This window comes from Vicugna pacos, chromosome 9 (genome assembly GCF_048564905.1).
Source record: "Vicugna pacos chromosome 9, VicPac4, whole genome shotgun sequence".
Taxonomy (NCBI): domain Eukaryota; kingdom Metazoa; phylum Chordata; class Mammalia; order Artiodactyla; family Camelidae; genus Vicugna; species Vicugna pacos.
Window position 1 is genome coordinate 49,803,736 of NC_132995.1, and position 11,133 is coordinate 49,814,868.

Genomic DNA, 11,133 nt, shown 5'->3' on the forward strand with positions numbered 1-11,133 from the left:
AGGCTTTCATGAGGCAGTCACCACCCATCTCTCTGACTCCATCTCCTACTACCTGCTTCCTCCCTGACTCCATCACACCCACACTAGACTTTCCTTTCCCAGTACACCAAGTTGACTCCTTGCTTCCACTCGGTTTTTCCTGCCAAAAACTGCCTGCTCCTCCTTTGTGCATTGATGGCTGCTTCTACTTTTGTGGCCACAGATCAGGTGTCCCCCCGAGAGAGGTCTTCCTTGACCGCGTTCTAAAATAGATCCCGATGCCCCATCCCACAGCCAGTCACAGCCCCGTCTTTCACTCCAGGGCATTTGTACAGGAGCAGGTGCTGAAGGTTTGAGCTTGCCCCTCCGGGTCCAGTCCGCCCTTCTCCACCCTCTCCTGTGCTCACGGAGGCCGATCTTTGTGGACTACAGCGGGCTCCCAGGGCCTCAGGCGACAAGCTGGAGTTAGTCCCCCGATGCCCTCACAGCAGGAGGGGCAGGAGGGGCAGGAGGAGTGTGAGGTGGAGTACTGATTTCCCCTCTGCCCTCCCTGCCAAGGTCCTTGATTCACCTCGAACCTGCCCGCACCTATGGAAACAGTCCTTTAGGAGTTTCTCCTTCATATTTTGGTCTGTGCCGTCTGTTTCGTGATGCGTGTATGTTGCTGTGTATTTGTGTGAGTGTCCTATTACTCACCGCCTAAAATCATTTTAAATATCTTCATTTTTCTCTTAACTCTCCCTGCAGGAAAGTAAACATCACAGGGGAAGGTGTCCTGCTTGCCTTTGTCACGAATGCATCCTCAGTGCCTAAAACCATGCTCACCTAAAACGGGTGCCTATAAATATTTTTTGAATGTATACATTCCATTTATTTGAAATGAGTTTACCAAGGGAAGCCTACGTATTGCAAATGGGTCAGGTCACCTACATTTCTTTATCTAACTTATTTCAGCTCCCGGGCAACAAGGGTTCCTGAGTTCAAGCTTATTTTCCTTGACCCCTTTGGCGCTAGAAGCTACAACACAGGGTTACAAATGAATTATTCTTTGGAATGGATTTAGCTGTAAACCCCTTCTGTTACCGGTTAATAAAATCTAGGAAATTACCTCCGTACAGCCAGAAATACATTGTGGGAAAATGAGAAGACAGTTGAGAAGTAAGGATTTGAGTTTTCAACATTTATGTTTGCTTTCACTCCTAATAAATATTTAAGTTAAATTGAATTTAACTTAACTTGATGACTATTTAAGTTTAATAGTCATCTGTTTATAGCAGTACTTTCCGCAAATTTTTAGTTAAGAATCTTTGGCTCTTAACCAAAATGCATTAAAAAAAAAAAAACCCTTTCTCCCTCTACTATAAATTTATAACTCCACATTCACTTACGTAATTGTTATATAAAATCAATTTCAGTTGTTTTTCTTTAGCAGAAAAACATGGGAAAGGACTCATTTGTATTTGGAATTTACTTGGTAAAGTTGACAGAAAAAAATTAGAAATTGTGACAGGCAGAATAATGCCCCTCCCCGCCCCAAAATTGAGCCCTAATGCCTAGAGTGTGTGAGTCTGTTACCTTAGATGGGAAATGTGAATTAAGATTGCAGGTGGAATTAAGGTTACTAATCAGCTGACCTTAAAATAGAGAGATTATCTTGGATTTTCTGGGTGGGCTCAATGCAATCACAAAGGTCTTTAAAAGCAGGAGGGGTGGGAACATCAGAGGGATGTGATGTGATTACCTCCACCACTGCGGGCTTTGGAGACAGAGGAAGGAGCTACAAGCCAAAGAATGCAAGTGGCCTCTCGAAGCTAAAAAAAGGCAAAGAACTGGATTCTCCCCTAGAGCTTTCAAAGGAACACAACCCTGCTCACGCTTTGTTTTCAGCCCAGGGAGACCCACGTCAAACTTCTGACGTCCAGAACTGTTTAACACAACAGATCTGTGCTGTTCTAAGCCACTGTGTTGGTGACCGTAGTTGTTACTGCAGCCACAGAAAACCAATGTAGAAACATGACCACGTTCTCCCTTCTAGAGGGGCAGCCACACTGTCTCTTTTCTAGGCTGGAGAATTTTATTCGTGTGTGAAATTTCAATCGTGCAAACACGAGCCACCGTCACTTGGGTGTATTTCTGGCATTATTTTTTAAACAAGTCCATAATATATTCTAAGTATTCCCATCAAAATGGGAGGTGCCTATAAATTAAATTAGATTTAATCTTTCAATTTCCAGCTCTTTTGCAAGAAGCAAAACAGGAAAGAAAAAAAAAAGATCTGAGCGCCTAGAAGTGTGCTGAGTGTTGAAATCAGTGAGATGTGCAGTTTCTGCTTTTCCCAGCCGGCACGGCGGGTGAGCCGCAGGACCAGGGGTTCGTACCCGCGAATGAGATGAGACCCAAGTTGTGAGGGAAACAGGAGGTCCCCAGAGAAGTGCGTTATTTTACAAGTACATTCTCCCTCTGCTTGCTTCCCTGCTTCCCTGGTTTGCAGGGAACCTGAGCTCCCTGCGTGTTCCAGCTAGCTTAGACGCTCTGACCCAGCCAAGTGACTCAGTGCCTGGACCACTACCAACGTTTTCCGGATTGAATCCTGCTCTCATTTTCTAAGGAACAATGTTGAACTGGCCTCCGTGGCACCGTGTCAACTGACATCACCCTTTAATTGCAGGTATGTCACGTTAGACAAGCACTGAGATTGAGGACGAGTGAAACAATAGGATGGGGGCTGTTGTGTGTTTTCCATATTCCCTGCCAAGGGGAAGGGCCACGCCATGAGGTTATGTATGTACAGTTCAAGTCCTCTCAATCTGACCCTGAAAATGCGAGAGCAGGGTAAGTCACATTTATCTACCGACTATAGGACAAGCCCGTGTGACAGTGTCTCTGAAATGCACCTTTTTCTGCTCTCATTTCATTTAGACAACTCCCAGGAATCAAAACATAGCAAGTTCACATCAGCTCACACCAAAAGCATCTTCATTTTCCCTTGTGATTACTAATGTATATGCAATGAATTATGGGGCTCAAAATAAGCTACTGCTTACGGGTTTTGAAAGCAGAAAGATTTCATCTGCACGGATGCTGATGAAATCATGAGCCCAGTGGCCTCTGAGTTAGCAAGATCCCGTGAAGGAGATCCTGCTTGAGCTTGTTTTCGGTACCGGGAGGTCAGGGGCAGATATGAAAAGAATTGACCTTTGTATGGGTCCTTTCTACAACTGTCCATCCAGTGGTGATCTCACACACAAGTCATCGCTTGGCTTCAAATAGAACACTCACTTCTTAACATAAAGAGCAAGAGCGAGCTTGATGAGCTTATAAAGGTGAAAGCCAGCGAGCTCTTCCCCACCTGTGAGAACTGAGACTGAGGACTCACCTGAGGACCCCTGGGAGGGTCACGTGAGGCTCTTCATTTCCTGGGAGGTGAAGGTGGCTGGCCTGCAGCAGCCTCGATGGAGGTCTGGGGAGGAAAGCACAAAGGGAACACTTTCCCAGAGCTGTGGAGGTCTTCGGGTTTTCCTGAAAAGAGAATGTAGTTCTCTGGGTGACAGGGAGCAAACTTCCCCCTTTTCTGGGTACCTATGTAGAAGAATATGGGGCAGCAACCAGCTCTAAGTAGAAAACCAAGATGGGGAAACCAAGAAAGCAGGGTTTATGAAAAAGATATGGAATTGGTGCAACGATCAGAATCAGACAGCATGATGACAGAGCAGAAACTGTCTATTTAAGAGGGTTCTTCAAAATGTGTACAGTATGTGTCGGACTAATTTCATATGGGCCCTTTGCTGTGGGATTTCTTTTCTCAGTCCTATTCTGATGCCTATGTGTGAGCCCTTTGAATTTTAAGGGTGCTATGGACTGACTGCTGGTGCCTCCCCTCCCCCAAAATTCGTATCTTGAAACCCAGTCCCCAATGTGATGGCATTTGGAGGTGGGGACTTTAGGAGGTGATTGGGTCATGAGGGTGGAGACCTCATGAAAGGAGTCTGTGCCCTTTTAAAAGAGACCCCAGAAAGCCCCCTTTCCCCTTCCTCGTGAAAGCCAAGAAGAGGCTCTTACCAGACACCAAGTCTGCTGCCTCATTGATTTTCAGACTTCCCACATCCAGAACCGTGAGAAATAAATATTTGCTGTTTAAGCTGCCCCATATCGGTACTTCTGTTGTAGCAGCCCCCATGCACTAAGAGCAAGGGCTTTATCTTCTGTTCCTGAACGTGACTAGAGAGCTCCCTCCGATTCCCCAGGGGGCCCGCTCCAGTCAGGCACAGCTTTGTCAAGGAAAAGAGGGAGGTGGCCAGAGATAGATTAAGCATGGAGAGGGCAGGGACAATGATGGCCTGAATAAGGCTGCAGAAGGAATGGCAGTTGAGCAGGGATCCCATAAACCATTAGCAATGGTGGCTTTAAAACAGGGAAAGTGGCCTTTGTCTGTATCATCCTGTTTGTCAGTATCATCCTCACCACGTGGGGTGGGTCTCCTCCTCACAGGTGAAGCTGACCGGGTACCCTGGACATCACGTGCCAGGGAGCTCGCCACTCGAAGTCTCCGACAGATAAATCACTGTCCTTTCATTATACTAACACTCGGTTCCAGGCACTTGCCAGGTTTTATTTCATTACCACCTCTCTGACATGTTCTTTAAAAGAAGCCCCCCCAGGCCCCAGGAATTTGGCCAGCACTCTCCTGGATGACCTGGCTTTGCATCTGTCTGCAAAGGTACTACCGAAGGCGAGTGTGTATATTGTTTGAGCTAGGGCTGGACTGGAAAAAGTGTTCAGTACTTTGCCACTTAAGATGATTTCAGATTCTCAAGGCAAAATGAGATATCAAGGCTGAGAGAATGACCTTCGTACAGTTCAGATAAATTGGTGAAGAGAAAAAGAATCAGAATCCCCCCCGATTTAGCTGCGTTTAGTTTTCTATCATCTTGCTGTTTCCCTTGAGCTTAGGCGTGTTCTAGAAGAGTTTTCAAAGTGTGGTCCTTGGGGATCTTACCAGGTCAAGGCCTTGGGGAGGGGGGTGGTAGGCTTCACAAATCCAAACACAGACAACACCCTCCAGGAACACCCCTAGCAGGACAGTTTAAAAATCGCTTTCAGGAAGATCCGGTCTTCAACTGTCTGGTCCCGAGGTCCCTCCCTCCCTCCCTCCCTCCTGCCCTCTTTCTCCTTCTCTCTCCTTCCTCTTCTCTCCCTGCCCCCTGACTTTCGTTTCTTTCATGCTTTTTCTCTCTTTTCTCTCACATTTTCTGCCAAAGCTTACTCTTGTCCACGTGCCAGTGAGAATTCAATCACGTGTAGTTAGGTAGTTAGGTTTAATTACACAAAGGGAAAAAAAATGTATTCGCCAGACTTTTTTTTTTCAGGAAGAACAAGATATTTCTTTAGAAAACGTCCCTGTCTAGTAGGAGGGATACAAGCTGAGGCCTTCAGGGACCTCGATTTGAACAGCAGGGCTCTGCAGGGGGCAGAGGGAGGAATGTGTGGATGGCTCCTCAGCAGAGGAGGGGAGATAAGGGAGGAAGAGAACCGGTAAGGGGGGGCGGGTGGGGGAGGGGAGCTTGCAAACCACTCCTTGGCCACTCCCAGCACTTCCCCCACATGTGTATAAAGTGGACCCAAAGGCTCATACAATTCCCGGGAGTGGCGTTTTTGAGCTGATACTGAAAGATGAATTCTGTATCTAGGCCGATGCCAGAGAGAACCAGAGAATCTACGAAACCAGAGAAGCGTAAGGCAATAAACCTCAGGAACTCAGAGATTTCTGGAAATCCTGGGGCGGGTCTGAGACGGCTGGGCACAAGCCATACAGCTGGGGCTGGAACCAAGTTTCAAGATCTCTTAGGGAAGAGAGTCACTGTATCATTTATCAGAAGATCAGGACACCTTTGAGAGTTAAAGGGAAACATCTGAAATGTGCGGGACGACAGGCCTCCGCCAGGGAAGTGGTCGTCCTACCCAGAGTGGCTGCTGGTGTCTGGAGTTTACAGGAAAGAGAGGGTGCGTTGTGGGGGATGCACAGGAGGCTCCCCCCAAACTGGGCTCGGGCTGCTAGAGGACAGAGGAGAAGTGAAAGAAAGTTGACAGCAGCTGGAGGAGCAGCTCAGGAAATGAATCAGAGACGCCTTCATTTCTGAGATCAGTTTTGGTGATCAGATCAGGTAACAGATGAGTAGATGCCGTTTTTATAGAGGAGTTTGAGATGCTCAGGTATAGATCTGACACTGGTAAAAGAAATTGAAAAAAGGAATAAAGGAAAGAAGGGAGATAGGGAAAAGGATAGAGGGAAGGGAGGAAGGAAGGAAGGGAGGAAGGAGGGAGGGAGGAAGGAAAAAAGGAGAGAAAGAGGAAAGGAAGGAGGGAGGGAAGAAAGAAGGAAGGAGGGAGGAAAGGAGGGAGGGAGGAGGGAGGGAGGGAGGGAGTCTGAAGCTGTCTGTTCCTAGCTGCCTTCCTCAATGACTAATGATGGTAGAATTCAAAACTCTGCCTTGAAGCATGCATCACAGAACTCAGGGGTGGTTGACAAACAACACTCAACTGAATGGCAGGCGATGTGAGTCCATGGAAAGACGAAGCTCCGCAATCAGACAAATCTGCTCTGCAGTCCCACGGCGACGAGATGTGAGCACAGCAGACTTGGCTGTGTGGAGGGAGAGTTTCTAAGGGGTTACAGTTTCCAATACTGTCTTCTCCCTTAGTTTTCTATCACACATCCATTAAAAAATTGGGGGGAAAAAGTGTCTATTTAAACTGTTAATTGCATCATGTAAAGACAGTTGACGACATCAAAACAAAATTTGCAAGACTTCCTTGGGATGGCTTGACTTCAAAGGTAAGTTATAAGGCACTTATAGATCTCAATGTGGGGGCTGCAGTGGTTCCTAAGAAGGGGACAGTTGCTGAAACTGAATGGTGGCTTGTCCTTGTTAAGATAAGTGTGTTTCTGTTAAAGGGTGTGAAACAGAAGATGGCTGAGTGCATGTTTGTCTCATCTTGAGGGAGCCACGGTGAAAACTGAACCTGGGCAAAGCCCACCCTAAACCATTCTGTCGACAGCTTATGAGAACAGTTACGACTGCTCAGCGGCTTGGGCTTGGGGAATTGTCTGGGTGTCGGACAACTGCATTCTGAGCACCTGTCTGGGGTTATGTGAGGGGGGTGGGTTGGAAGGATGGGGGTGGAGATGTGTGCTTTTGAAGAGAATGGAGATCCCCACTGGCCGCCATCCTGGGATGAGGTCAACATCAGGACAGAGATGGAAGGGTGTTCTTCAACCCGAGTCCATGGAAGGCAGTTTCTCTCCGGGGGGTTCCGAGGCCATCAGGCATAGACACTGGGACTGAACCACGCCTGAGGTCCTTCCCTGCGGGGAGAAGCGGCTCTCCCAGCAGAGAGGGGTTTAGGATGCACAAGGCAAGGCGTTCCTGCAGAGGCCTTATGAGGCAGGGCTATGCCTGGGGCTCCAAGTAGAGTCACATTCAGTTGCAATTGATCGATCCTTGTTTCATTTCATTTACAGACAAAACGCAGCCAGCTCTTCCTCAGAGCAAAACAAAGCAACAGCAGCAACAGTAATGATGGTGACAAGGTTCTCACTGTGTGAGGAGGGGACTTGGAAGACAAGAGAGGGCAGCATCCCAGAGCCTGACCTCAGAGGCCAGCCTTGTGCATCCCACCAGCATGTGCCTGACGAGGCTGGACAGAGGCCTTGGGGAAGCAGGAGAGAAGGGAGGCGGAGACAGGGGCCAAGGCAGATGCTGAAGGCTTGGGTACCACCCGTCCTGACACACTGCAGAAGAGACCTGGCCAGGGTGGCCGAGCTGGTGCGGCAGCAGAAGAGGCTCATCCGTGTCCACTCAGCAGCGTGGGGGCCTCCTTCAGGCTTCGAAGCTGGTGAAGCTAACGCAGCTTACAAATGACAACCATGGTGATGCAGTCAAATAACAACACAATGGCAGTAAGACCGCAACTGCTCTCTTTCAAAACACAAAACCCCCAAAGATGCCCTGGTCCTCATATCTTGAACGGCTGTAAAAGGCTTCTCTCCCAACCCTCTGTCATCTTTCTGAGCTGCCTGTTCCCTCCAAATGAGTCATCCCTGTAGGAATGTTAATGTATTTGACATGTGTCAACATCACCCTGAAGAAAAGAGACGCTGGATGGTTTTGCTGGCGCACACAGCACGAAGAACTGACGGCGCACGTGTTGGTTTCGGCCTGACACTCACACGGCATCTTCGAATCTCGCTGCTCGTGGAGCCTGACGCCAGTCCGGTGAGGAAGTCTTGCTCGCCACCTCTGTTCCTGCCACTCTTCTTTTTAGTGAAAAAGGTGCTCTTGAGAGGGTTGGCCTGCCTTCTTTTTTGAATCAGAAATTTGCACAGAGACTGCAGTACATGCAGATACTGGCAGTGATGAAAGCGAAGGATGCAGAATAACGTGCAGAACTGGGAGCACAGAGATGACACACAGAAATGTCTGAAAATGTACGTGTTGACACTGTGGCTTTCAGGTTTTTCTGCTTGCTCCTCTGTGACAAGGATAAAAATGACATAGACTGAGCCCAGCCATGTGTGTGGACTGCTTATATCCTAATTGTCTATGAAATCCACTCCCTGGGGACACTGGCCCCTGAAAACCTTATTTCCCAGATTCCCCTGGGACACTGGCTTCCGGCTGGTTTTGGTCGTGGGAGGCACTGGGTGGAGTCTGGAAGGCGGGAGGGAAAGAGTAGCCAGGGTGTTTCTTCCCCTCTCTGTGCGGGGCTCCGCGTCTCCGGCAATGCCTGCTTCTCTTCCCCGGTTCCAGATCCACGGGGGAAGCCGCCACCGTCCCAGCTGCTGTCACACAGCTTTGGCTCATGCTTTGTCATACGACGTCCCGTATTGAATTCTTGCTCTTGAGCCCTTGACTTTGACCGGAAGGTGGCTGATCCAGAACATTCTGAAGGGTAACATGAATGTAGGACTGAAATTTCAGTGTGCTGTGGTCTGACTTGGGCCAGTTCATTTCCTGCTGGCCCCAAGGACATTCCGAAAATTACATGGATGCCCAGATATCATGCCGCTCAAACTTTCAGGGTACGCAGTTTTCTCACAGTGCCTGTGGCGTATGCATGTAATGATTCTCCATACGAACAAAAAATAAATAAGACCCAGAGGGACTGACAGTCTGGAGGTTGGGGTTAGTTCAGAAAAAGGTTCCAAGATGCTTCTGAACTTGGGTGTGGAGAAGCCTGTCAAAATCAAAGAAGATGGCAAATCGTGGGAGATTAATTGGCTCATTTCTCAGATGGTCCCACGCACTCTGTCCAGCTGGGACATTTTGTGTCTCCTTTCACAAGACAGGCTCTGTTCCACTCCCGATTCACATGGGACCTTGGCAAGATTCTTGGATTAGGTGTTCCCTTTTTCCTTAGACCTGTCATGTTTGACAGAGAATCTGGTCCCAGCCTGGAGGCCTTCGCTAAGGGGAAGGTGAGGCCCGGCTTTCCTGGAACTTCAAGACAAGCTGTACCAAGGGAGAAACAGCTCCCAGGCTGACACGACTGTGGACCCCGGTGTGATCAGGCTGTGTGACCTCACACGCACGGTCTGTGGCTCTCGGAGGTGTGGTCGAGTCAAACCACACAGACGCCCGATGGTGAAGCCCTGAGTTTCTCAGGCGCTAACAGGAGCAGAGTCACAACAAGGCCCACTAAAACTTGGCCAAGAAAATTAGCGCTGGGCGTATCTTGTAAAACATTTAAGTTCAGGCTCATTTCAATTAAGCCTCTCGGAGCCTCAGGTGTTTGTCCAAAGCTTACCTGAGCCTGAACTCCTGGAATCAATGGAGTCTGCTGAGACCTGCAAGAACATGCTTTCCCATGAGACATCTGGCAGTGAGAACCCCCCATCTCCACCCCAGTCTACGAAGATCCCATCTGAGGATGAATATAACTGGGTTCCTAAACATTTCTGAAAGTTTGGATTTCAGTTGAACCAGACATGTCAGGTGTCTGCTTCTGGCGAGGGTAGCAGGTAGAGGAGACCTCAAAAATTATCTTTCTGTCCCAGGTGAAGATGCCCCATAACATGGGATCACAATCTCTCCATAAGACAAATACCCAGGGCAGGGCATAACACAAGACGGGGTTCTTTCTTTGCTACTCTGGGTTGAAAGCTGAGGGCTGGACTGAATCAGATTCAGGGGTCCGTTCAGGCCAGTCGACTTGGCTTCCTCTCACGTCCTGCAGTCATGAAAAGCCTTTCTCTAGTACATTTAATAACAAGGACAATGACAGGAATAACAGGCACGAATGGAACTTGTACTGTGTACCGGCACCGTGCTGAGCATTCTGTAAGAGACTCTCTCATTTCTTCCTCATGGCGACTCTACGCACTGGGTGCTGATTATCTACACTGTAAAGATGAGAGAAACCAGCTGGGGGAGGCTACGCTCCTTGTCTCAGTTCACTGTGAACGGAACTTGGGTCTCTTCAGTTATCGAGCCCAAGCTTCTAAGCATTTTGCTGGATCAATCTTCACGGAGATACTTTTCATAAGCCAGAACAAAGTCATCATCCAAACAAATGGATCGGCTTCTGTTCATCAGAAAATGGGCATGAAAATGCTTCGGGAGAGGCAAAGCCTCACACAGAGGTTAAGAATTAATTAATACTAAGAAAGACATTCTATTGTGCGGGAGGAACGGCGGCAAAGGGAAAGTGGGGAAGATATTGATTGTGAAATTAAAAGAACCGTTATCTTGGAGACATATCAATGCCATGATTATGAATTTGTGAAACTTAAATATTAAAGGACCGGAAGGGAGAAATATGGAGAAAGGGAGGAAAGATTAATTTGTGGGGAGGTGTGAAACAGGGCTAGATCTGTTCTTTCTTTGATTTAGATTTCCATTCAATCATTTGCACACATTAAAAAGGCAGACAGAGACCGTACAAATCCACATCAAGACGCGGGCATTCGGGACTGTCGTGTGGTTAACCACAGCCCTGCGAGACACAGCCTTGGCATGTCAAGGCTCTGTTCCTGAGCAGGATCTGGAGGGAGCTTAGACACTACATGGCAAATGTCTGTATTCTTCACAAGGCCACACTCTGAGACCTTGCCCTCATGAGAAGGAAAATTCTGGATTGGAAGAAGAAAAAGGAAGC

General features: G+C 48.1%; 1 long non-coding RNA gene across 1 annotated transcript; it reads left to right on the top strand.

Moving 5' to 3' along the window:
* The first annotated feature begins 6,446 nt into the window (after positions 1 to 6,446).
* On the top strand, positions 6,447 to 10,735 carry LOC116281944 (uncharacterized). The gene is made up of 2 exons (XR_004191422.2): positions 6,447 to 6,811; positions 7,499 to 10,735. It is a non-coding gene; the product is annotated as an uncharacterized lncRNA (long non-coding RNA).
* The last annotated feature ends 398 nt before the right edge of the window (positions 10,736 to 11,133 follow it).